General features: G+C 48.0%; 1 pseudogene across 1 annotated transcript in view; it reads left to right on the forward strand.

The window, feature by feature from the left end:
* Positions 1-18,206, forward strand: part of LOC309801354 (forkhead-associated domain-containing protein 1-like) — a 129,340-nt pseudogene extending 111,134 nt beyond the window's left edge. Inside the window, exons 25-30 of the transcript in view lie at positions 4,637-4,766; positions 5,455-5,579; positions 8,503-8,598; positions 9,023-9,243; positions 9,781-9,943; positions 18,090-18,206. The product of the transcript in view is annotated as a forkhead-associated domain-containing protein 1-like (transcript). The remainder of the gene's footprint in view (positions 1-4,636; positions 4,767-5,454; positions 5,580-8,502; positions 8,599-9,022; positions 9,244-9,780; positions 9,944-18,089) is intronic.
* Positions 18,207-27,233: the final 9,027 nt, after the last annotated feature.

Consider the following 27,233-nt stretch of genomic DNA (forward strand, 5'->3'; position numbering starts at 1 on the left):
CACAGATGGGGAAGGGCGGTCCAGGCAGGGTAATGGCCACTGCAAAGGCCCTGAGGCAGAAATATGTTTCAGGAGGAATATATGTGGGAAGGAGGGCAGTTTGGGGTCTAGGAGAACTTTTATTTTATTTTTTATTTTATTTATTTATTTTTTTGGCTGTGTTGGGTCGTCGCTGCTGCGTGCGGGCTTTCTCTAGTTGCGGCAAATGGGGGCTACTCTTCGTTGTGGTGCACAGGCTTCCCATTGCTGTGGCTTCTCTTGTTGCGGAGCACGGGCTCTAGGCGCACGGGTTTCAGTAGTTGAGGCACGCAGTCTCAGTAGTTGTGGCGCGCAGGCCCAGTAGTTGTGGCACACGGGCTTAGTTGCTCTGCGGCATGTGGGATCTTCCCAGACCAGGGATCAAACCTGTGTCCCCTGCAATGGCAGGTGGATTCTTAACTACTGTGCCACCAGGGAAGCCCCTTTCTTTGCTTTTGTAAACACCTTCATTTTAAGTTCCAAAAATATTATTTGCTTATGTGAAATGTATGTTATCAACAGCTTGGCATGTGTGCCATCAGACCTTTTCCTCACAGAAACCACCACATGCTCATACAGTCAGGATTGTGCAGTGGTTGAAGGTCAGGCTTGGATTCGATTCCAATCTTGACTCCTCCACTCAGAAACCCTGTGACCTCAAGGATGCACCTGAGTACCAATTCCCTCATCTGGGAAGTGGGAGTAATACCAGTCACCACCCGCCCCCCGGCATGGGGTTGTTGAGAAATGAATTTATACACACAAACACGTGCAAGCTTACATATACATATATTTATTTAATAGGTTTCTTTTCCAAACATGGTATCAAGCCACATATATTCTGCAACTATTTTTTTCTCACATAAGACTATTTAATGGGCATATTGTCAAGTAAGCATGTAAAGATCTACCTCATTCTTTTAAACGGCAGCAATGAATTCTATGTCTCTTTTATCCAACCAGTCCCGTATTGATGGACATTTGTTTCTACTTCCACACGTTGCTGTAGTTAATATCCTTGTAAGTGTGTAGAACAAATTCCTAGATGTGATTCCGAGATGTCCAGAGGACAGCCTAAATTGTGCTTGGTATGGCCAAACTGCCTTCCCAAAGAGCCACGCCATTTACGCTCCGTGGCTGACTCTTGGCAACCTCTGCCCAGAGGCCTTTGCATGCCTGCAGGTCCCAGCTGCGCAGCACACAGGGATCATGTCTTTGAGCAAGAACAGCCTTCACCATGCGGTCCTCAATGGTGGCACTCACATCTGTCCCCGTGGCAGGGACTGTGATGCTCCCCATTGTCCGTGGGCGGCTGACTATGGGTATGGCGCTTCCTGGAGGCCCCAGGTTTCCTGGAGTCCGGGGATCTCCTTTCACCCTTTGCTTTATGAAACTAGAGAGCAGAGCGTTTCAGTAATGGGCTTTGGACTTTCACTTGGAGACAGGGCCAAATGTGTCAGCTTGCCTTCCTGCTTTCTCAGAGATGCCTCTCCCCTGCCAAACAGCAGTGAGCCAGGGCCGCCCGCAGCGTGAAGGAAAGGGCTCGGCAGCCCAGCCCTCCGGCCCTGGCAACGATCACCATCCAGAGAACTTTAGCAGAGGTGTCTCCTCATTACTAGGGCCACCTGGCGATGGGGCTGCAGGGGGTTTCGCAGCTGTGAGCTCCATGGGGGAAGCAGGTCTCACTCCTGTCGGAATCCAAGCTCTTCGTGCGGGACCCGGCCCATGTTCATTCACGTGTTCAACAACTATTGAGCACCTGCTGTATGCCAGGCCCTGTGCTGGGCTCAGGGAAGGTTGCTCAGGGTCCCTGCCCACACCAGACCCCCTGCGATGCTGCACGTGTTTGCTGGAAAGGACTGTTGACCAGACGCCTGTGATTTTTAATTTCTATGATGAGGTGGGGTTAGTTGAGGAGAATGGGGGAGGGAGGCTGCAAGATAAAAGTAAAAAAGGATTTTTTCTTTCTCAGAATGGCTTTCCACACTCAGGCTACTTCCTGCTTTCTAAACCAGAGTGGGTCAGAGGGCTTAAGCATTGTATGAGAAAGAATCTCCATCTTCTCTAAATAAACAAATTCCCAGAAGAGCCATGTAAGGGTCACATCAGGCTCAGGCGAGCTCTGCAGGCAGAGGAAGGGCTGTCACCAAGCCCGGCTGCTGCAGTTGCCCCACCCCCAAGGCCAGTCACCCCCACCCATCTCCTCCTCTCCAGCCTCCAGCATACACACACACACACACACACACACACACACACACGACATTCCTGGTGTTTACTCCCAAGGCAAACATACACCCTCAAAGAGAGGGAGGCCAGTGTAGAAAGAGCCTGGCAAGTAAGCTGGCTGTAGCCAGGTTCGGGCTCCATTGAGGTCCTACTAAGTGCAGCCGGGGGTAGAGTGCCCCCTTCTCTCAGGGACTGAACCCTGGTCCTAGCAGGAACACTGGGGCAGACCCCTTCCGGCTCCGTATTTATTGAGCCTCTACTGTGCCCGGGATATAAGGCTGGGCCCTGGGAACAACGCAGTCGACAACGGAGACAAACTCTGCTCTCACAGAGCCCACATTCTGGAAAAGGAGAGACACAGGCAAGAAACAAGTCAACGTTGAACAAAATGTCCAGCGGGAGTGAACGCTCCGAGGAAAGATACAGCAGGATTCTGGGCAGAGTAGCGTGTGGGAGGGGGCCTCCCAGGAGGAGACCAGGAGCAGAGCCTGAATGAACTGAAGGAATGAGTGGTGGGGACATGGGGTGAGAAGTGGCCCCAGGAGGACGTCAGACGGCCCTGCCGGGCTCCCCGAGGGAGGCCCTGAGCCTTGTCCCCATTGTGGCCAGCGTGGGGCCTGGCACATGTCACACAGGCCTTCAATAAGCATTTGATGAATCAAGGAAGGAAGAGCAAATAAATGTCCCTTTCCCTCTTCTCTGCTTTGTTTTCCTGGTAGCATTGATCACTTTCTGGAATTTTAACATGTCTTTCTGCTTGTTTGGTGTGTCTGCCCCATAGAAATGAGCCCCCAGCAGCAGAGCTTTCTGCCTGGTTCCCCGACCTCTCCCTAGTGCTTAAAACAGTGTCTGGTGAGCACTGTCTCTCTGAACCAAAATTGTTAGAAGATTGTGATAAAACAAATTGTCAGTTTCTTCCCTTTCTCGCCATTTTGACTGGGACCTTCCCTAGCCACACTATTTACATCTGAAAACCATTCCCAACACCCCATCCCATTTCCAGTTTTTTTCTTTAATATCTATCACTGTCCACCATATATTTTCCATGATTATCTTATTTATTCTCTGTCTGCTCACACTAGGATGCAGAATCTATGACAACAGGGATTTTGCCAGTTTTAGTCACTGCTAAGTCCCCAGAGCCTAGAACAAGGCATGGCACATAGACGTGCTCAATAAACCTTTGTCGTATGAAGGAATGAGTGAATGAATGAATCACTTACCCTAGGGGAGCACTGTTTAATTGGGAGTCTATGACAGGGCTTCAGGGGGTCTCTGAAGCTCCAGAAGTTGTCTGCAAATTTTTGTGTGTGCATTTTTCTGGAGGAAGAAACCTGCATTCTTCCTATTCTCAAAGGGGAGAATATGTGCATGACCCTTAAGAGATGAAGAAGACCTTTCCTTGCCTGTGCCCTTCGTAAACCCAACTCTAGCGACATGGCTAGTGACTACCATATGGGAGGGTGCAGATATAGAATATTTCCATTGTTGCAGAAAGTTCTGATGGACCACACTGTTCCAGAGGGTCCAGAAGTCTCAGAGGAGTGTTTTCCTTTCTCCAGACCAGCCAGGAGTCCGCCCATCAAATTCCCTCCAGCAGATATTAAACCACCACCCTTATGACCAGCTAAGAAGAAAATATCACATGTTCTTACCTAAAAAATGCCCCCCCATGGGACTTCCCTGGTGGCGCAGTGGTTGAGAGTCCGCCTGCCGATCCAGGGAACACGGGTTCGTGCCCCGGTCCGGGAAGATACCACATGCCGCGGAGTGGCTGGGCCCGTGAGCCATGGCCGCTGAGCCTGCGCGTCCGGAGCCTGTGCTCCGCAACGGGAGAGGCCACAACAGTGAGAGGCCCGCGTACCGCAAAAAAAAAAAAAAAATGCCCCTCCAGGGACTTCCCTGCGGTCCAGTGGTTAAGACTCTGCGCTTCCGCTGCAGGGGGCGCGGTTTCAATCCCCGGTCAGGGAACTAAGATCCTGCATGCCGCACGGTGCGGGCAAAAAAAAAAAAAGCCCCTCCAGGAGCGAATTTGATGTGATTGTTCAGAGATGAGACCAGAATGACAACAAGTGGAAACCCAAGCTTAGAAGAATATTAGAAATAAAAAAGAAATAAAACATGGGGAGGGAACATAGAGGGGATATCTTATTTATAGTGATGCTAAGTAGGTAGGAAAGTTGGAAATCTTCCTAGATGTGACTTTGTATTCGAAATGAAATTTTTAAATTCCTTCTCTGCTGAAGCCCTGTAATGATATTTTCCAAGGTACTAAGTAAGTGACAGGGTTTCTGCTAATCCATGATTTGTTCATGTTTCTTCAAATACAAGAGAGGGAGATTGTGATTTGTGATCACTGATAAAGCTGCTGTCCTCACCATTCTGGCCACAGGAGCAGTCCTTCAGTGATCTAGGGGCCAAGTGCAAAGGGTCCCGACATGAGGAAGTCATTCAGCGTCAGAAAAAGGCCTTATCTGAGCTTCGTGCGCGAATTAAAGAACTTGAGAAGGCCAACTTGTCAACTAAGTTTCCTCCTGCCTAGTCACCCCCTCTGTGCTGAGAACCGTGGGCCCCAGACTTGAGGGTTCACTTTAGGGACTGACCAATTTGCCAGGACCACCATCTTCTATTCCCATCATTTCATAACTAAAAGGACATAGTTATAAAAAAAAGATGGGCAGGAAAAAAAAATAGATGGGTAGGCATGAGCTCAGAGTCAAGAGCAGGCCTTGATATTAAATAAACAGGATTTCATGAAAAACTCACAACCTTGTCCTTCTTTTTCTTATTTCACCGTGGCCCAGTGGAAACTTTTTCATAGACGGATGCTGTGCAAGGACCAACCTTGGGGAACTTCCCAGGATAAATACCCTGTTTAGAGGGAATAGGGCTTTCAAGAAGCCAAGCTTGCTGCTGGGTGGAGCCCTGGGCTAGGACACAGAAGCCTGGGTTCAAGTCCATCCTCACACCTGTGGCCGAAGGTTCCCCCTCAGTGCCCCAGCCCTGGGAGGCTGCAGCGTCATATGAGCTGTGTGGCCTTGGACAAGTCATTGCACCTCTCTGGGCCTCGATGCCTCACCTGCCAAGGGAGGATGGTGAGCTAATTAGTACTGGCCTGTGGTAAGTGTCCAGTAAATAGCAGCTGTGACTTTTACATGCAGTAACTTCTTCCTGAGCCTTTCTTTTGAGTGTAAATTATTTCTTTTATAGATCATAAGGACCACATGGATGGATCATTTCTAGACTTAAAGACCCTCGGGATGGAATAACATGTTCGGAAAATATTGGATGCAAAACCTGACTTGCCAACTTTTTCAAGAGTAGAGATCCTAACGGTAACCAAAGAAACTTTGTCTCTACACTGACTGACACGTAGGGAGGGTGGGCATGAGGACAGACACTAGCCGTGTGCCCTGGCACCACTGTATACATCATTGGTTCGAGGCCAGGTCCTCCCTGATGGGCTAACACCTGTATGGACTGGTCGGTGCCTAGCCGTACCAGCGATCCAATGTTTGAATAGAAAGGCGGCTTCCCATCATGTACAGCATGATATAGCATTGCACTGATGCTGGCCAGGTCAATCTCTGGGCCCTCCTTTTCACATCACACGTTATATTCTGCAGAAAATATCCAACAAGCTAATGTACAACAGTATGTCATGAGCTTGCCTAACATTTGCTTTTTGCTATAAACTGAAAAACATGAACACATAAAGGGCAGCAGAAGGGAGCCATGATGATTAAGAAGACACAAGTTCTAGAATCAGAGACCTGTGTCCTAATCCCAGCTCTGCAAGCTCTGTGACCTTGGGCAGGCTCCTAACCTTTCTGCGACTTCATTTCCCAGCTGTAAAATGAGGATGGAAAAATTAAAGGAGATCATTATGTAAAGTGCTTATCCCTGTGCCTAGCTCATAGCGAGCACTTTAATAGATGATAGTTATTATTGTCAAACAGTATTTAAAGAGTATTATCCAAGAAAACCTTCCTTTCTTAGGGAGCATAGTTTGTATTTGCCAGGATTTTCAGAAGTAATTTGATTGTTAGGTTGAAGGTGCCCTGTATCCTAAATGGATGTTTGATCAGGTGTTTGACTGACACATAACAATGGACAGCTCAGGCCAGCGTGGCTTGCTGCGGCAGCTGGTCTAAACCAGCTTTTGGAAAACATAATAAAGCCATCCTATCTGTACCAGCATTTTCTCCTACAATTTTTCTAGACATTTGCTCACACGTCTAGAGATGTGAGTCTTCAGAAACGTGTTGGTCTTCCTGATAAAATCGAACCTTCCTTCTCTGAGGCTGGGAGTGGAGGGACCGTCTCCAGGTGGGGAGCTCAGCTGGATCTCACGTCCTGATGATCCTGCTTCCAAGATTGACCTTCCCCTTGGCAACAAGCCCTCATCCCACCACTGACACCACAGAGCAGGAAACCTCCTAACTCTCAATCCTCCAAGGTTGGCAGTAATTAAACGAAAGTGCAGGAGGAAGAATAGCTGACATCTGTGAACTGCTTACTGTGTGCCAGGCGTTGAGCTCAGCCGGCTCCATGCCTTATGTCATTTAACCATCATAGCAGCCTTGTGTCATAGTTACTATTATTGTCCCCATTTAACAGATAAGAAAAATTAAGGCTTCAGGAGGTCAAGTACCTCACCCAAGGTCACAGAATAATGATTGAAGACACACCAGGGGTGTGTCCCTGGTGGTGTGTCTGCTAGCCTGCAGAGACCGGGTGGGGACTGTGTGCTTGGATCCTGTAGCCCAGGCTCTTCCTTAGTGACCCTCCCCTCAGGAAAAGAGGGGGCGTCTGGAGAGGTACAGAGGATGCAGCTCAGGGTAGCTGAAGACACTGAGCAGCATCTCAGTTTCTTTTTGCAGCAGATCTGCCCGGTTTTTTGTCATCTTCAGATACCCTCTTTTATTCTCATCTCCATAGATACATAGACAAATATGTCCACTCTTATCTATCACAGTCACTTTGGGGGCCTTTATATTTTTGTAGTTGTTTTGTTTTTAACCTCAGAGGTTTTCAGAGTAGTGCCAACAAATGCTAGGGCTAAGAGAGGCTCATGGCAAGCATTAAAAGCCAATTTATTTTTTAAGGAGGCTTATTATGGTTATTTGTGGTCGTTCAGATCAGGTCCCCTATTCAGTCTGGTGGCCTTTCCATGCAGTCAGTTGGGCTTCCAGCAGCCAGCTGGCTGGTTGGGGTCTTAGGGAGATGCAGCTGCAAACACTATCTGCATTGTCTCTGGAAAGGGTCTGAAGTGATGCCCACCCACCAGGTTCCCGAGCTAGGAGAAGGTTGGGCCAAATTTTGTGAAGGGCATGGTTTCTGCTGCACAGAAATGAGATTCCTTTAATAAAAAGGAGGGAGGCTATTTTCCACTTAACCTTCATTCATTCATTCAACAAACATGCCAACTATGCACCATTTGTTGCCAGGTGCCATGCTGGGCACAAGGAGGGAGATAGTGAGCAAAAGACGCATGGTCCCCATTTTTCTGGAGCTTGTCTTCTCAACATCAGCGGTACTGATTTTTTGAGCCAGGTAACTCTTTGTTTGGGAGACTGCCCTATGCATCGTGGGGTGTTTAGCAGCATCCTTGTCCTCTACCCACTAGACGCCAGCAGCAATTATGACAACCACAAATGTGTCCAGGCATTGCTAAATGTCCTGGAGGGGGTAGGGTGGACAGAGTCACCCCCGGTTGAGAACCACTGGCCTAAAGGGAAGACAGACGAGACGGTGGCCAAAGAACGGCACAAGTGATGCATCATTTCAAAGGCAGTCGTGCTCTGAAGGGGTAGGAACACAGTCATAAAGAAAGCAGTTCACAGAGTCAGACTGGATTTAAAACCAACTCTCTTGGCATGGACATATATACACACACACGCCACCAAAGGTAAAATAGATAGCTAGTGGGAAGCAGCTGCATCGCACAGGGAGAGCAGGTCGGTGCTGTGTGTCTACCTAGAGGGTTGGGATAGGGAGGGTGGGAGGGAGACGCAAGAGGCAGGGGATATGGGGATATATGGATACGTATAGCTGATTCACTTTGTGATACAGCAGAAACTAACACACCATTGTAAAGCAATTATACTCCAATAAAGATGTTAAAAAAAATCAACTTTCTCAAATTATTCTTTAGTACCTTTCCAGTTCTTCCATTATTCTTTGGGTTATTCTTCTGGATGTAGAAATTCATAATGGAATGCCAAGGGAGTTTTTATTATTTTTTTTTTATTTCAGCCTCAAAATGGCCTTTCCAGCCCAGGGTCCATCATGGCCACTGAGAAGTTAGGGAAAACGGATGTGCCTGACGCTTTAGATCTTAGTGAAAAGCTGGTAGGTATACCCAGCATCAGTCCCCTCCTGTCCAAACCTGCGTGCCCTGCAGATAGTTTACACATCAACTCCACATACATGTTTAGTTGTTACAGTAGCTCCACGAGACCCATCTCCTATCCCAGCATGGGCTGGAAATTGCAGAGCCCAATTCCTTGCAAGACTGGGTAGTAAGAATGAATGTTTATGTCTGTTGTCATTCCCCCTCCCCACTTCCCCCCAATTCTCAAAAAGGCATAGTGTAAATGGATGCGGGGGAAAATGAAAGTCATACTAAAAGCCCCAAATGCACTCATTTGCAAAGCATGTGTTTCTTCTCTGCAACTGCAGAAAATGAATGAAACAGAATTAGACATTTGCCTCCTCAAAGTGGCCACCAGTGGTCTTGGGCCAGGCCTCTTACCTGTGAAACGCTTTCTCGTAGTACTTGGATATGAGCAAAACCCTCGGGACTATGATGAACATCAAAGATATGTCAGGTCACATGTCCATGAAACACCTCTCCCCAAAAGAGAGGGAGAGAGTCAAGCAGCTTCGACAAAGAGACCTCTACCTGGTGTTTGATAAGATCACCCTACTCAAGAACCAGCTGCAGAGAAAAGAAGAGCTTTTGAGACGATACGAGAAGGACATTGAACAGCTCAAGTATGGCCCGTGTTCCCGGCAAAAGGCCCAGGCCTCCATTCTCCAGGCTAAACCTCGGTGCAGCTGCAGACCCGTAGGGACCAGGACAAGAGGACAGAGGCCTGGGTGTGGAGTGGGGCAGGCGGGATGGTGACTCAGGGCCTGATGGACCCAAGTCTCTGGGCAAGAAAGCAGCAGTTAAAGTACCCTACTGCTAAGGAATAAGGTGCACCTTTTATAAATGTGTCTGATGTTTCACCATGTGTGTGCTTTTCGTAATTGCATCCTATTTTCAGTGGTATCCGTTCCCCCACCCTCTCTGGAAAATTGGGAGGGGCTGGTAGCATAACCGTTGCCCCCTTCATGCTGCACGTCCACAGCCAATGGGCTATTTATTCTGCCCTCTAGTCCCCACATCTTCAGCCTTCCCCCAACTTGTAAGGAAACCGCGAAGCCAGGCATATATGGAAGTGTTCTGAGGATCTCCCAGGTCGGGAGCATTGGTGGTGAGTGAGAAAGATGAGGAGAAAAGAGACTTTGTCTCCCCTGTGTGCTCAGGCAGAGCAAAGTGTCGGTTCAGATCTACCAGTCACAGGTGGCAAAGCTGAAGGACATCTCCAAAGAGGCCGAAGAAAAGGCGCTGCTGAAGGAGGCCCTGGCGCACATGGAAGAGCGGCTGCACCAGGAGAAGAGGGTCACCAGGGCGATCAGGCAGCAGAAGGTGAGAGGTCCCTGCTCGGAGCAGAGCCTCTGAGGCTGCCCCTCAGCTCCCTTTAGAAACAGCCAACTGAGGTCCCAGTGGGATCCAGGCAGCACAGAATGCATTCGCTCATTGCAAAGGAAGGTGGCAGAATAGCTTTAGCGTTAGGCAGACTTAGGTTTAGACTCTTGTTCTGCCATTTACTGTGTGACTTCAGGCAGCTTTTTTTTTTTTTTAACATCTTTATTGGAGTATAATTGCTTTACAGTGTTGTGTTCGTTTCTGCTGTGTAACAAAGTGAATCAGCTATATGCATACGTATATCCTCAGATCCCTCCCTCTTGCGTCTCCCTCCCACCCTCCTTATCCCACCCCTCTAGGTGGTCGCAAAGCAATGAGCTGATCTCCCTGTGCTATGCAGCTGCTTCCCACTAGCTATCTATTTTACATTTGGTAGTGTATATATGTCCATGCCACTCTCTCACTTCATCCCAGCTTACCCTTCCCCCTCCCCATGTCCTCAAGTCCATTCTCTACATCTGTGTCTTTATTCCTGGCCTGCCCCTAGGTTCATCAGAACCTTCTTTTTTTTTTTTTTTTTTTTAGATTCCATATATATGTGTTAGCTTAACCTCTCTGAGACTCATAGTCTAGCTTGCCTCTATTTTTTTTAACTTTCTTTTTTTTTAATTTAAATTTTATTTTATATTGGAGTATAGTTGATTTACAGAGTTGTGTTAGTTTCAGGTGTACAGCAAAGTGGTTCAGTTATACATATACATATGTCTATTCTTTTTCAGATTCTTTTCCCATATAAGTTATTACAGAATATTGAGTAGAGTTCCCTGTGCTCTACAGTAGGTCCTTGTTGATTACATATTTTATATATAATAGTGTGTATATGTTAAACCCAAACTCCTAATTTATCCCTCCCCACCACATTTCCACTTTGGTAACCATAAGTTTGTTTTCAAAGTCTGTGAGTCTGTTTCTGTTTTGTAAATAAGCTCATGTGTATCATTTTTTTTTAGATTCCACATATAAGTGACATAATATGATATTTGTCTTTGTCTGACTTACTTCACATAGTATGATAGTCTCTAGGTCCATCCATGTTGCTACAAATGGCATTAATTCATTCTTTTTTACGGCTGAGTAGTATTCCACTGTATATTTGTACCACATCTTCTTTATCCACTCCTCCATCGACATTTAGGCTGCTTCCATGTCCTGGCTGTTGTGAACAGTGCTTTCTGAGACTCATAGTCTAGCTCGTCTGTATTTTTTTAACTTTTGATAATTCGTGTATTTTATCTTGTTCTTTCTATCCAGATAACTATTTCTTCTACCAGTTTTATTGAGACATAATTGACACACAGCACTGTACTGAGCTTAAGGGTGTCCAGCATCATGATCTGACTTCCCTGCCTCCTGCAATGATGACCACAATCAGTTGAGTGAACAGCCCGAGTGTTTTTAAAGGCGGCGCTTCTGATTTTCATTGTTCTGCCAGGTGCCAGGGATACACCGAGGAATAAGCTCTCTGAGAATAAAGATTTGGTTTGCTCTTCTGAGTAGCCAGAATAGTACTCCAGTCTTTCTGACTTGGGGCTGTGTATTTGTACACGCATGCTTGCGTGTATCTGTGTACATGTGAGTATGTGCTATGTGTTTGCATGTGTGTGTATTTGTATGTGTGTGTTTGTTGCCTGCATGAGCTCTAAGGAGGCCTAGGTCATAGAAGGGTGCCCTTCTCCTCAACCAGGAGGTGATGGTCAGATAGTTCCTTGCAGAAGCCTGCCCTCCATCCTGCGAACCTTCCAGGCAATAGGTTTCCAGACAGCAGGCTCTCTGGCTTAGAGCCCCAGAAATGAAAAGTGGCTGTCCTGCTATGAGGGAGCCTGGATGCAGTGTTTCCAGTGCTCACTGCTGTGAATTAAACATCACAGGCCTTAGTCTGCGTGTGTCATGGGGCTGCCTCAGGCAGAGGACAGTTTCCTTTCACACCAAGCAATGCCAGGGAGAGCTGGGCCAGTGACAGAGTTGTGACTTTCCCTTTGATGTGCCCTCTGGAGAGCTCACCCCTCTCCAAAATGCCCCCCACCCCCGCCCCCAGGGCTTGGCAGACTAGGCCCCAAAGCAGAGACACCAGACCACAGAATGGGACAGCGAAGGGCCCAAAAAAAGCCATTGTCATGTACTGAAAACCTGAGGATTTACATAATCAGGCTTCACATGCATTATTCATGGGCTGCCTCATTCATACACAATGCAAGGGACATGCCAGCCTGTTTGTCAGGAAGAAAACAATAATACATTTTAAAGTTTTGCTGGATCCTAAAGGGCACTTGTATACATCTGTCTTGGCATCCGTTCCTTCCAGGGAGTATATCTTCGTTGTCTTTAAGCAGAAATGAACAGAAAATAGAATTCCTCTTTTCTAAGTTTTACACTTAGTATTTTCACAAGGAGCCTTAGTTTTTTAGCCTTTTGTATAAAACTTTGAAACTCTTCACCCGTTCACAGAGGTGGCAGTGTTGAAGCACTGAGATGAAATGACACATCTTAAGCCTCAGAATTGCCCCCCCCCCAAAATGGAGTTTGTAGTTTTAATGTTTGACCATCTCTTCACCAAGCAGACCTTTCAAGAATCAAAAGTCCTATTTCCACACTAATATCTCTGGCTGTGAAAATGAGACTTGGTATAAGATGCTGGGCCTTCACAGCGAACTGGGCCTGTGGCTCTCTGTCCATGTGGCAGAGGGATGGGAACCGTGGCCCAGGCCGTGCTCACTCGAATCCACATTCCACATCCCTCGAGAAGCCGCAGTGTCTCTCAGAGTTCAGAGGGCAGATTTGGAGTCAAACAAATAGGGGTCAAGCCCCACCGCTGCCCCGAATGACCCTGAGTAAGTGGCTTGACCTCTGTATCCCAGGTTCCTCAACAAAAGCAACCAAAACTGTTAGCAAGGGGCCTACTGCGTGGGGCAGCGGGAGGGTTAAATGGCAAAATGCCTGCAGTGCCTGGCACATCGCAAGCCCCGTTTCTAAGGGGGAAGAATAGGCAGCTCATGGATGGGTGGGGATTCCTCTATTTCTTTCAGGGAGCTTCCTGCCAGCTGACGCCTTCCCCGGTCCTCCCAAAGCCGCCAGCTCTTATGGGACGCGCTCTTCTCTTTGGTGAATACGACTAGGGCCACGGCCAAGAAAGGACCCAGATACCTTTTGTGAATGGGTTAAGGCTGGAATTTTCAATAGGAAATTTTTAAATGCACAGAAGTTGCCACTTGGGAAGCACGCAAGCCCTTTCTTAGGGCTTGAAGTGTAAGAAAGGCTGAAGGGCACCGGCTGCTTCTGGCAGGAGAAGCCGCTCAGCTCTCCTGCCAATCAAATCTCCAGCCAATCAAGTCCTGGCTAGGGGGCGTGACCACCGCTTTGCCCTGTGGTCTCAGCCAGGAAAAGCCCCTAACCTTCCCTCTGCTTAATTAGCTCAGGTCCCTCTTCTTTAAGATGAGAATAAAAATGGCACCTAGCTCGTAGCCTTCCCAATGGGAGCTTGTATGCAAAAGCCTTAGCACATAGGACCACAAAGCATACACGCTCTCCTACCATCGTCATTATCCTCACTATTCTCTTTAACTCACTATCTTCCAAGATTTCCTTGGGCCCAGGTATTCTCAAGATTCTGGCTTCCTCCGTGCCACTTGTGTGTTTTGTTTGTTTGTTTGTTTGTTTTTGCGGTACGCAGGCCTCTCACTGTTGTGGCCTCTCCCGTTGCGGAGCACAGGCTCCGGACGCGCAGGCTCAGCGGCCATGGCTCACGGGCCCAGCCGCTCCGCGGCATGTGGGATCCTCCTGGACCGGGACACGAACCCGTGTGCCCTGCGTCGGCAGGAGGACTCTCAACCACTGCGCCACCAGGGAAGCCCCACAATTGGTAGATGTTGTGTAGGAGGAGCGTGGGATGGGAGGGGCTTGGGGTGGTGCTCTTCCGCCCACAATGATGAAGTAGAACCATATGGCCAGGCCTATGCAGCATACGGATAGAAGGCTAAAGAAAAAGACCCTCCCCCACCCCCTTCATCACATCCCAGTGAGTTCAGTAAAGTTCAGGAAAAGCAGGTGCACAGGGGCCAGGCTCTGCCCTTCAGTGCCCAGCTGCCCACCGATGGAACTTAATCCAGGAAGGAATTTTGCAGCAATGTTCAAACGGGTTCCCTAGAGCCTTTGGGTGCCATGGAAGGGTGTGACTCTCAAAGCACACACACCTTTCTCCCGCCAGAGAAGCTCTCCATTATCTTATACCCCAAGTTCCTCATGGGATTTTGCTTGGATAAACGGTTCTGCAAACAAAAAGGGGGGGGGGGATGGGGTGAGAGAGAAGAAGGCTGTTGGTTTAAAACTAACCCCTGCTTTATAATATCTGGGAATTTGGATAGTGATTGTCTCAACTGAGTTTGTGATAAATACTGAGTGGCTGCAGGCTCGAGGCCTTCTCCACGGAAAACGCCTGGAGGGCAACTGTCAGTTCAATACGGGCCCATCAGCCTTCACGGACAGTCCTCTGAGGGTAGAGTTAGCATCCTTCTGGGAGAATGGAAGAGTCTTGTAAGCACCTATGCCCTGTCCCAAAAGACAGCCTTATTTCCTCCCTGAGTTTTGTGACTACCCGGTAGGGTTGCCAGACTGAGGGGAAAACAAACAAACAAAAAACACGATGCCCAGTTAAATTTTAATTTCAGATAAACAACAAAAGCATTCAGTATAAATGTCCTAAATATTACACGGGGCATATTCACACTCACAAATTTGTTGGCTTCATTCTGAAATTCAGATTTAACTGGGCATCCTGTATTTTATCTGGCAACCCCTCCAACATTTACTGAGCACCAACTAGACACCAAGCAGGGAGGTTCTGAACCAGGTGTCACAAGATGGCAGCCCACAGATATATTCCATTTGGCTCATGGGATTTTTTTTTAAGTTACATTTCAAAATAGGGCAGTTTCCTGGAATACTCTGGATTTCCAGCTTCTCTGGGAAACTTGGAAGATCTGGCGACCCTAGGCCCACAGACCCACAAGCCACCATCACAAGCCTCCATCTTCCAGGCCCCTTAGAAAGGCGCTGGGCTCGTGTGTTTGCTGCTGTCCACCACCACCCCAGCTCACTTCACCCACTTCTTTTACTTTCCTGGCCACTGTAGGAATCAGGTTGGCGACCCCAGTGGATGCTCAGGGCTCTAGGAGAACGTCTCTTTCCTGACACCACTGCACATTCACCTGCGGAGTGTCAGTCTGCAAGGGAGACCCCAGTTCCCTCTCACTTTTGTGTCTCCAGTGCCTAGGGGATGCTCTTTCTTTGATGAGCTGCCCCTGAGGTGCAGGGTCTTGAGCAGATCAGGGTCAGCAATAGTAATCAAACCCCAGGGCAGCGGCAAGCTCCAGGTTTTCAGTGATGCTGGCTTCCCAACAGGCCCCTGTAGTCCCTGCCAGGGAGGTTAGCCACTGGGGCTTTCAACATTTCCACTGGGTGGAAAGCCACTGGACATCTACAGCCTCTTCCACTGATCTAGGAGGCTCTGCTTCCAGATAAAGCAGATCTGTCCTCCAAGAAGAATACAGTATCCTTCGTAGCCTTCTTGGTTGACCACCTCCTTCTCTGCTGGAATCTGGAACAGAGATTCCCTAAAAGGTGCAGCAGGACAGTGTAGCGTTACCCCAAAGCCACACCCCCTTCTGCAGACCTCTATCCTCACCTCCTCACCTAGGAAGGCTCAACATTCCATCCAAATGGGTAGCATCTGAAAGTTGAGAAAAATCCATTTTTCTCTGATGCAAAAGGCAAAGAAGAACATAAGCTAAATTTGGTCAATATTCTTTCTGTGTTAAAGAGACGAATGTTTGTAGAGCTGATGAAGAACTCAAAGATGCAGAACTCACATTTCCAGGTGAGCCAGAAGAGAGAAGAGAGAAAACCCTAGAACGTCAGCAGGAAGCCCAGTTGACAGTTATCCCACATCTATTATGTATTGAGCATTTGGCATGTGCCGGGCACAGAGCCAAACACTCCACGTGCAGTATCTCTTTTAAGCTTCACAACAACCCTATGGGGTGGGTGTTGTTATTATACCCAATTTACACATGAGGTGTCTGAGGCTCAGAGACTTTCTTTGTCCAGAGCCACACAGCTCAGTAGGAGAGCTGGGTATCAGTGCAGATCTGACACCCAGGTGAGTACTAGCTTTTCCTCCTTTAGGTTAGAAACCTCCAGGTAATAAACCGGATACATTTCCAGTGGCATTTCTCTTAAATTTCAAGGAAGCATCCTCTAGAATTCTCTTCAAAGTTGAGAATTAAGGCTATGAAATCTTGAACATGTTGAAACATTGCCATTGACAAATCAGCCCTGGAACTGGAATTAAGCCAGTCCACGTTCCCACTTTGCAGACAGTAGAGGCGAGCTCTCAGGAAGCTAGAAAGCCAAACACATTTTGGTTGAATATGAGAGAGGAGACATTCAAGTTTGATAAAAGGCCACAGTCATGCTGAGGCAACCAAATTATCATGGGAAGAAACGAAGATATTCTAGGTGAGGGATATATTTGGAAAATAGAAGCTTCTCAACCAGCATCCTTGTGCTAAGACCAGAAGGTGGTTATTCCCCAGAACAGGATGTTAAGAGGATAGAGAGCATCCTGAGGGCCCCACTTGATCTGAGACGTTTGCCACCCTGCAAAGTGGAAACGACTGGAAGTTTGTTACTTATTCACTCACATATATGACTGAGCTGGGAGGAGGCAGAAACTGCCCTACATCTAGGTCTTGTCTGAGGACCACCTGGGGATGTGAAATGGCAGAGGAGATATTGGGATGGGTCCCGGATGTTGTGGGAACATTGTGCTTCTCTGAGATGTGAGACCCCCTGGAACTTCACGCTGCCTCTGGCTTTAACAGAAGCGGGGCAGATGGTGCTTCGGCTAAGAGCAAAGAGCCAGCTTCCCATTCTCCCTGCCCTCCAGCCTGAGCTTAGAAGTTTGGTGTCTAGGATCTCGTCAGTACAGAAAGGTTTCCTCCAGGTTCCTTGCCAAGTGTAACTTGGGCGACTCCTTCCCCAAGAGTGGGCCTTGGGCTTCCCTGGTGGCGCAGTGATTGAGAGTCCGCCTGCCGATGCAGGGGACACGGGTTTGTGCCCCGGGCTGGGAAGATCCCACATGCCGCGGAGCGGCTGGGCCCGTGAGCCATGGCCGCTGAGCCTGCGCGTCCGGAGCCTGTGCTCCGCAACGGGAGAGGCCACAACACTGAGAGGCCCGCGTACCGCAAAAAAAAAAAAAAAAAAAAAAAAAAAAAAAACAACGGGGGGGAGGGGGCTTTTTTAAGGATATAGGGGTGAGTGCCTCATAAAAACTGGGAGCTGAAAGAGAGCCTGGCCTCGAAATAGAACTGGTAAGCCATCAGATCTCAGGCATCATCTCTTTTACACACACACAAGCATGCGCACACGCAGACACAGGCCGTATCTCCTCTCTGTGTCTCTGTGTGGCTCCCCTGATCTCTGCTCTCTCCAGTCATGTGACAGGAAGGAATGACCTCATGGTCCCCCAGTTCAAAGGACCAGCCCAAGAAGCAAGTAGCATCTTAGAACCCATAACCCAAATCCTGGGAGTGACCATCTTAAAAGCCCAGCCCGTGCCAAGTGCCCGATCAGCTATGACCAGGGACAGAGTCACACACATGGCTGCCTGGATCCAGGAGTAGTGCTCAGAAAAGGGTTAGACAGACCCCCTAGAGTATGCTGCATTTTCCCCTCCTAAGACATCAGAGACATAAGGCATTCACTTCAGTAACAGGTTTTCGAGAGAAAGTCCATCCCAATGAAATTGCCTATGATCAGAAACTCCTGGTTCAAAAAAAGATGCAAATGTAAGAAGAAAACGTTATCTGTGTATCTGGAAGAGTGTACACCAAAATGTGAATAAGGTTACCTGTGGGCAGTGTGATAATGGTGAATCATTTTACCTTCGTTTTGCTCACGTCTATGTGTGTATATAAATATTTTTTACAACAAAGATTTTATTTTCAGTAAAAAAAAAATGCCATTTGAGAAATATTTGGGGATCTCCCTACAATTATAGAGTTTGGTCATTTGTTGCTCTTGCTTGTTGTAGGTTGGAGCCAGAAAAGGCACCCCAAAGATGGACCAAGGAAGGGAGATGCTGAAGAGAGAAATGTCCAGCAAATCCAGCCAGAGCCTTCTGTTTTCTAAACCTGGTGGAAGGAACTAGAAACGTCGTCCCGCTGGGCCTCGCGTGATCCTCCGTGAGTCAGTGTAACTCTTCTGCGTCAAACTATTAAGATGCTTTTTTAGGACATTAAAGTTTGCTACCCTAGTGTGTTGCTTCCTAGGCTGGTATTTTGCACAATACTGTATTTTGGAGTGTGTGAGGAGAGGGGTTCTTTTCACAGATATTATGAATGCAAACATACGCAGGCGTATGAAGAATAAGTTTGAAATTCAGACTCCTAGGCCTGGTAGATGCGATTATGTGTTTGGGTAGTGACAAACCCAAATGTCACACCTCCAAGGAGCTCTGAGAAGCCCGCAGTTGAGAAAACCCAGGACGTGTACTGGGGCCACAGGACAGAATGGTAACCTCAGGGCTGTTGGGGCCATGGTATAGTGCATTTATATCTGAATTTATTATAACCAATTTGAACAGCAACCTGTTTTATCGCTTCCATAACAGTGAGTCATGTTTATATGGCGCTCTGCGGTTTTCAAAACACTTCTCATCTAATCCTCTCTCAAGCCCTGGGAGGTAAATAGCATTATGTTCCCCATTTTACAAATGAGGAAGCTGAGGCCCAGAGAGGTTAAATGGCCCGTCTAAAGTCACACAGCTAGTAAATTCAAGAATTGGGTCTGGAACCCAGGTTTCTAACTCCATCTCATGCTGCCCATTCTGCCGCACCAAGACAGCCCAGTAGGTCAAGTCCCAGGCCATCAGGACAGACCAAGTACCCAGTCATCAAAGAACACACACTGCCCAGGTGGACACACCCTTTTCCCGTGGTGTTTGAAGAGACCCTCATTTTTGCCTTCTCTCTAGCCATCTGTTCTCTCCCTGCCTTTCTTGTACAGCCAGAGACCACCAAACAAAACAGGAGGAAGAGCCAGAAGCCATGAATATCATTTATTTTTTATTTTTAAAAAGCCACAATAAAAATATTTTGATATTTTAAAACCAAATGCATTCTTTATACTGATTAAAACTAGAAGGAAATGGGAAAAATGATTTGCATGATCTTCCATTAAAGGTACTTCTTACACAGTGAGAAGGGTGAGCATCACCTGACCTTAAAAATAATCTTGAAAATCCCAGCAGTTTTCCATAAAGAACATATTACTTATACTGTACCTTATCCCCAAAATCCAAAACAGCAATCTCCAGCACCAGAAAAGATCACTTGGTCAGGCAGTAGTTAAGTAGCTGGCTCATGTTTGGAAGCCAAATTGTGTGGGAAAAAAAATACTTTGGTTGAATACAAATATTTGAATTTGCATAAATTAAATGTAATGCCTATGGGACTCCACTGTATTTGAGGTCTTTCAAAGGACGTGTTAATCTTTATCGTATCAACATTGCAACCCACAATGGCAATGTCCTTTCTTCACTCCTTGAACTAGATGGTTCTTTAGGTGTCTCCTCAGCCACACACCCCTTTCTCTGAGAATGCACGTTCCCCAACCAGGTTTACCCTACCTACTGCTGCTCTCTTGGCCACACCTGACTGGCTGATCAGTAGATATTCTACCCAAGCCAGACCAATCAGGTTTCTCTTCTAACCCAAGCTGGGCCAATCAGCACCTGTGCCCTTGATATTTGGAAGTGGGACACGGAGTTACCACACAGGTCATTAATGGCCCGGAGCTGAAAGTCTTGATGCAGTTCCCAGCTAAGGGTGGCCATTTCTCCCACTGTGTTTGGAGAAACAAAGCCAGTCTTAGAAAGAGATGGCCAGGATAGATAAGCAACAAGTAGAGACAAGAAACCAAGACCCAGGGAATTCCCTGGCGGTCCACCCTGCGCTTTCACTGCCAAGGGCCCGGACTCAATCCCTGGTCAGGGAGCTAGGATCGCGTAAGCCACACCGTGTGGCAAAAAAAAAAAAAAAGAAGAAGAAGAAGAAACCAAGACGACCCCCAGAGAGACAGTGCAGCAGACACTACAAGCCCCTTAGTCATTGCCTCCCTCTACTGTATAAGCAGCACGCGAAATGCCCTCATTTCCCAGCCTCCCTTGCAGCTAGACCTGGCTGTGTTGTTCAGTTCTGGCCAGTGACATGCAGGTGAAGGCCCTGGGCAGGGCTTCTCTTCTGGAATTAAAGGCAAGGCTTTGCTAGGAGGAAGTTTTTCTCTTTGTCCCTTTGCCTTGTCTCCTTTTCCTCTCCTGGAGCTCAGACTTGGAGCTGGAGCAGCCATGTTGGGGATCACCAGGTAACAAGCAAGAGACCAAAGCCCACCTCAAAGGACAGTGGAGTGGAAAGACATGAAAAGCCTGGGTGGGAGCCTAGTGGCATCACTGTGCTCTGCACTGTACCTGAACTGCCTACCTCTGTACATCCTGTTGTATAAATAAATCAATCCTATCAGTTTCAGCCACTGTAGTCAGATGTACCTGTTTGTGCTGTGGAGCAAATCACTCAAAAGTTAGTGACTTAAAATGGCAACTATTAGTTCTCATGATTCCAGGCGTCAAGCAGGCCACTTGTACTGGTCTGGTTGGTTTGGCTGGGGCTAGTTTAGGGTGGCTTCGTGTACATGCCAGCCTGGTCATTGCCCGGCAAGCTGGGTTAGGACAGTGGTTCTCAACTGGGGGCGATTTTGCCACCCAGGGGGCATTGGGCAATGTCTGGACACACTTTGGTTGTTAAACTGGGGTGGGGGTGATCCTATCATCTCGGGGTAGAGTCCAGGGATGCTGCTAAACATCCTGCAGTGCACAGAACAGCTGCCCACAACCAAGACTTATTTGATCCAATATGTCAATAGTACCGAGAATGAGAAACCCTGGTCTAGAAAGGCCTCAGCTGGGACGTCTGATTCTGCCTGGTGTGGTCCCTCATCACCCAGCAGGCCAGACCAGGCCACGTGTGGTGGGTACAGGTTTCCAAGAGCAAGAGGAGAGAGAAAGCCCCAAAGCACACTTTTCAAGTCTCCACCTGCCATGTGTTTGCCAACACCTCATCAGACAAAGCAAGCCACATGGCTAGAGTTCATTTGGGAGGGGCTCCAAAGTTTTACCATCTACCCACATCCAGGTTTCTGTTATTTAAAGCTGAAGGCAGCGCGCGCCCAGAGCGTTAACGGGCGGGGGCGGGGGCGTGCAGTTGGGAGGTCCACTGGGCCTCCTGGTAGCCTCCCTGAGTTCAACCAATCCAGTGAGGAGAAGCCGTGGGCGGGGCGAGCTCCGCTGCCAGAGCGGCGTGAAAAATTTCCCAAGGCAGAGCGAAAACCTTTCCTGAGCGACTGAGCATGCCCGCTGGTGAAAGGTCCAGCCCAACTTTCACCACATCCCAGACTCCAGAGGGACTTTTCTGAAACCCAGAGAATTGACCATGTCCTCAAACAGCTTAAAAATCTTCCAGGGCTCCCCCATGCCTCCTCAGGAAAAAAAGATCACACTTCAGTGGGTTTTTTATGCTTCATCCTCAACCAATTTCTTCAGCCACGTCTCCCACTACTTTTGCAAGAACTCTTTTGCTCCACGGATGTTGAAAACTTGCAGCTTCTCATACATACCATGTTCTCTGTGCACACAGGTTCACCTACCTGCGATTCTCTGCCCAGGCCCTCTCTATCAGGATAATTGCATCTGTGCTTTCTAGGTCTATGAAGACAGTCATGCTTCATCCCTCTGGCATAGCTCTTGTTTTTTTTTTTTTTGGTTTTTTTTTTGCATCTTTGTTGGAGTGTAGTTGCTTTACAATGGTGTGGTGGTTTCTGCTTTGTGGCAGGGTGAATCAGTTATGCATGTGCATGTGTTCCCATGTCTCTTCCCTCTTGCGTCTCCCTCCCTCCCACCCTCCCTGTCCCACCCCTCTAGGTGGTCGCGGAGCGCCGAGCTGATCTCCCTGTGCTGTGCGGCTGCTTCCCACTAGCTATCTATTTGATGTTTGCTGGTGTATATGTGTCCATGGCATAGCTCTTCTTATTCTGTGTTGTGAATATACTCTATGTGCTCCATGTCTTATCTTCACTAGAATGTGAGCTACTTGAGGGCAGGGGTCTTGGCATATTTTATACCTGTATGGAACTCTAAGACCTACCAGGGTGCCTGGCACAGGATAGATACTCAATAATTGCTTATTGAAAAAATGAATGGATTATGAGCTCCATGAAGGAAAAAAAAAAGCTGAAGGCATTCCAACTGATGCAGAAAGTTGCCCTGATTCCTGATGACTTTCTGGTTCCTGGTTTCTTTCCTTGGAAAGGCCCATTCCAATGCCTGCCCTTGGGTTCCGCTAGGACGTTTTGTATCACTCAAGATTCTCTGGTTGCAACCAACAGAAATCTCCTGTGGCTAACTTAAACAGAAAAGGAGTTTACTGAAAGGAAATGCGGAAGGTTAGAGAATCAAAGGGCAAGCAAAGCTGAGGAGTCTGGACAGGCAGGAGCCATCTTTTCTTCCCCGTAGATGTCCCCTTTTTTGCTTCAGCCGGTTTGAGTTTCTGTTATTTGCAACCAAAATGGCATTTACTAAGACGCTCTGCACAGCCCCAACTGGTAGCTCTGAGAAGCTACCAGCGACCTTTCTTTCCCCTGACGTTGTACCAAGGGACAGCAAGGTACCTGCAGTCCCCCCACCAGAACTCCCAATCTTCTGATCCCCCAAGAAGCTAAGCCAAACAACTTCCTTCCACCCTTGCCAATGGGGGCCCATTTGGATTCGTGACTTTGCAGATAAGGTGCCCTTCTCCAGCAACTTGGCAGAGCCAGCAGTGCCTGCTGTTGTGGAAACCGGAGTCATGAAGTGTCTGCGGAAGAAAACAGCTTCCCCCGGATCTGTGTTGCAAAGTGTGTTCCTGGTAAGTGGAGTGGTTTCCAATTTTTTAGGGTCTTAGGAATGAAAGCAATACACTAACGATGAGAGGAAACCCAAAACCTGCTAATGCTAATGTTCTCCTCTTTTTTTTAATATAAATTTATTTTTTTATTTTTTTATTTTTTTTTTAATTTATGGCTGCATTGGGTCTTCGTTGCTGCGCCCGGGCTTTCTCTAGTTGTGGCGAGCAGGGGCTACTCTTTGTTGCGTTGCGCGGGCTTCTCATTCCATGGCCTTCTCTTGTTGCGGAGCACGGGCTCTAGGCATGGAGGCTTCAGTAGTTGTGGCTCGCGGGCTCTAGAACGCAGGCTCAGTAGTTGTGGCGCACGGGCTTAGTTGCTCCGCGGCATGTGGGATCTTCCTGGACCAGGGCTCGAGCCCGTGTCCCCTGCATTGACAGGCGGATTCTTAGCCACTAGGGAAGCCCATGTGCTCCTCTTTTTCATACTGAGTGTCCTAAAGCTGGAGTTAGGGAGCCAGGTGAGGGAGGGTAAACTCTTTCGGCTTATTAGCTTGGCCTCATTTCCATCAAGATGCGCCGCTTGCCTCTGTCTGCTCAGTGTCCCGAGTTATTCTGGGCCCATTCATGATCTTCTGTGCCTGCTTTTGTTTTTAAACATTTTTCTTTGTCCATCTGTTCCCCGGGAATCCACTGCAATGCCTCCGTCCTGTGGTGGGAAACATTAGCAGGCTCCTTGTTTGAGTTTCCTCTCATCACATTGCTTTCATTCATAAGACCCTAAGATATTGGAGGCAGAAATTTTACCTCTGGCTCGACGTGGTCTTATCGGCACAGGTTAGAGGTGCCCTTTGACGGATAAATCTCTTTTACGGTTAAACAACCAGCCTTCATTCATTCCAACAAACACCAGGTACCTACTATGTGCCAGGGACTAATGATACTGTGCTAGACCTTGGGGCCTTAACCTTTGCTCCCCTTTCTTTTCACGGTCTAATCTGCTGCCCTCCTGCAAAGGAGTTGGAATAGTTAATTTAGGGGGTGTGTTGCCTGGGAGAGCTCACCTGGGACATTCCCAGCCTCTTTTGGCTTTCTATGAGATTATTGCTGGGCCTTCTCTAGAGAGAGCTGCATGCAGCAGTGACCCTCTTCTGGGAGTTTCTTTGTGCCTTTCAACAGTTGAAGTTTCATAGCTAATAATAGCCAGCTTTTTATAGCATCCTTGCCAGCCATCAGACCCTGCACTAAGCACGGTCCAGACGTGCTCAGTCCTCTCTGTATCACTCCGGTTTCACGTGTGAAAATGATGAGAAGTAAGTTACTTGCCCAAGAGCAGAAGCATCAGAGCCCAGACTTCGTATTCAACTGCTCCAATACATCGTTTTTCTTGGTGAAGTCCAGGAACCAGCTTGGTATCTCCTGGTTGATGAGGGTTAGGTCAGGAAACGTTTTCTATAAAGGATCATTTCCCTTTGTGAACCATGGGGGTCACTGTCATCACTACTCAACTCTGCCATTGCAGGATTATGCCTAAACAAATGAGCTTGGCTGTGTCCCAATAAAACTTTATTTATAAAGATAGGCAGAGGGCCAGATATGCCAACCCCCAATCTAGTCTCACCCAGACTAGATTGTTAATATCTGCATGGCTATTGTCTGCCACATGACTACCATGAAGCCAGCTGATCAACATCTCCATCACTGAAAGCGTGAGCTTTTACTACGTGCCACGTGCCACACACTAAACGAAACACTTTACATACATTTTCTCATTTAATCCTCTCAAGTACTCCAGGAGGAGAGAGCCATTCGAAAGACCTCTCGAAAGGTAAAACAGGCTGCTCAAGGTCACCCCAAAGGGATTTTCAAACCCAACTCCTAAGCATGACACCACACTGCCTTTCACCATCACAGTGCTGCATCTGGACAACAGGAAGCTTTGCTGGTGAGTCTGGACACCTGCCTTCCTCTGGACCAAGCCTGAAAGAACCAAGACTTCACGACACATCCCTTCCTCTGGGCATCCTGGTTTACTAGCCCTTCTTAGAGTCCCCTGCTTTCTTTAGTTAGTACCTAAGTTCAGGTGTTCCCAGCCTAGGCACCATGCTCTCTCTTTCAGCCGACTTTGCCTGTCTCCGCCTTGTGTTAATTTTACAACCTTCCTTTCAGTTTCCCAAATCCTCATGTGCCCCTGCAGCGGCCACAAGCAGTGTTTACCCGTAACTTCCTTTTATTCCTTCCACCCTGTCTGCTGAGCAGAGAGCTCTAAATGACCTCTGGGCCACATCGATACCCAAGGACCAGCAGGTCACCCGGCCCCAATCCCTATCTGATGCGGCTGACGCTGTCCTCAGAGGAGCAGGGGACAGACACTTGAGAGGCTTGTTGTTCAAGAGATCCTGTTAACTTTTGTGTTGAGTCATGTGGGTGCACAGAGGTGTCACTTTAGCAGCTTCTCTTTCTTGGCAGTGACCTTGAGACCTGAAATCGGGCCACCAGATGCTCTGGAGGGGACACATCCAGTCCATCGTGAGCCCTCATGCAGAGCAGGCCATCATGCATCCAGTCAACCTCGATTTCTCCAACAAAGACCTTGGGCCAGGCACCATGCAGGGCACTGAGGAGACAAAGCTGAGCCAGGCAGACAGGTCCCTTCCCCCAGGAAGTTGTGCTGGGGTGGGGTGGGGTAGGAAGTGTCAGATATTTTATTAACAGCTTCATTGTGGGTTGTAATAAGTGCTGAGTCCCAGCCAGAGGCGGGCTTAGCTGGAACCGTCATAGCCTCTGTCAGTCCCCCAGCGTGGGGTCCAACAGATCTCACTCTTCAAACTGGCTAGTCCTGCTCTCCCCGCCCCCATCCCCACTCTTGCCCATGACCAGAAAAATTCCAGGACCAGAGCCTGGTGCCAGACACACTTCATAAATAGGTCTTGATTGCCTGGATGTAGATGAACACTGCTTTCACAGAATAGTATAAAAATCGAAATCAGCTGCCCATATATTGCCACCTTTGGAAAGGGTCCAGGAAGGCACTGCAGATGCAACACTGCTGAGTTTTAAGCCACATGGTACACACACACACACACACAGTCTTTGAGAGTTTAAAACAGGGCTAAGACTCAGGCCTATCAGTTGTTAAAGTTGGACACAGAACCACCTAGGGTTTAACAGAAGCAGAAATCACACTCAGATTTTTTTTCCTCCAGCCTGTCCAGTCGGGCATATGCAAATAATTTGAAAGACAATTTTGGTTTTCAAGTAGATTCAACGCATCCAAGATAACCCCAAAAGGAGAGCTCACTGGAGACACAGGTTGGCTTCTAATGACCTGCAACCACCTGCAGGTCTTGGCCCCATCGTGCCCTTTTGCGCCTGCCCTGCTCAGCAGTCCTGTGAGCGCCTGCCTGACACAGCTCCCCACCCCGATCCCCTTTGCGCAGCTTCCAGACTTTGCAGGAGGTGAGATAGCCTCTGAGATCAACCAGGCTGTGACCCCATTCCCTGCTCTCACTCCTCCAATCGCTCAAATGAGTATCTGGATTGTCCCTGAACTTTGACCTCTGTGCACCTTTCTCTATCCATCACGGGTTTGCTTGTGAACACAGAGGGTTTGTGATGATTAATTAGTAAACTGGTATTTATAAAGTGCCAAGTGAATGATGTAGTTTATGAGCTGACTTTATCTCTGCTGGCCTCCCTAATCCCTTCTTGTTTTCCCAGCATCTCAAGCTAGAGGGACCACCCAGTTCCATCCAGCTCTGGAATGCCCCTCAGAGTTCTCTCCATCTGCCCCCATCACCCAAGAGCTCTTCCCAACCCTTCCCGTGTCTCCCCCTCTTTTTCAAAGTACTGTTGTTTCTCTTAAGATTACCCTACCCCTCCTCAAAAGACAGTTACACAAGTAGATGTGGGAGGAAGCAAAGAAATATAAGTCAACGATGACTAAGTCTGCCTAGCTCCCTTGTCGCTGGAGTATTGTCAGAATTGGCTCTCTCTCACCCCTGCCTCTGTAAAAATCCTTTGCCAAGGGTGTGATTTTTCCTGAAGATCATTCTTTCCGCATGACCAAATGCCGTAATGCGTAACCAGTCCAGATTGTTTCTTTCTGCCCAAATCCATGCTCGGGACACAGCGCTCAGGGTCACTCAGAAGTAATTTCCCCTAATGAACAGGCAACTGATGGTTCCTGGAAGTTTCACCAGCAATCAGGGATCATCAGTTATCCCGGCCTGTTCTTCCCCCACTAC

This window comes from Mesoplodon mirus (assembly GCF_964341445.2).
Source record: "Mesoplodon mirus genome assembly, chromosome: 3".
Classification (NCBI taxonomy): Eukaryota; Metazoa; Chordata; class Mammalia; order Artiodactyla; family Ziphiidae; genus Mesoplodon; species Mesoplodon mirus.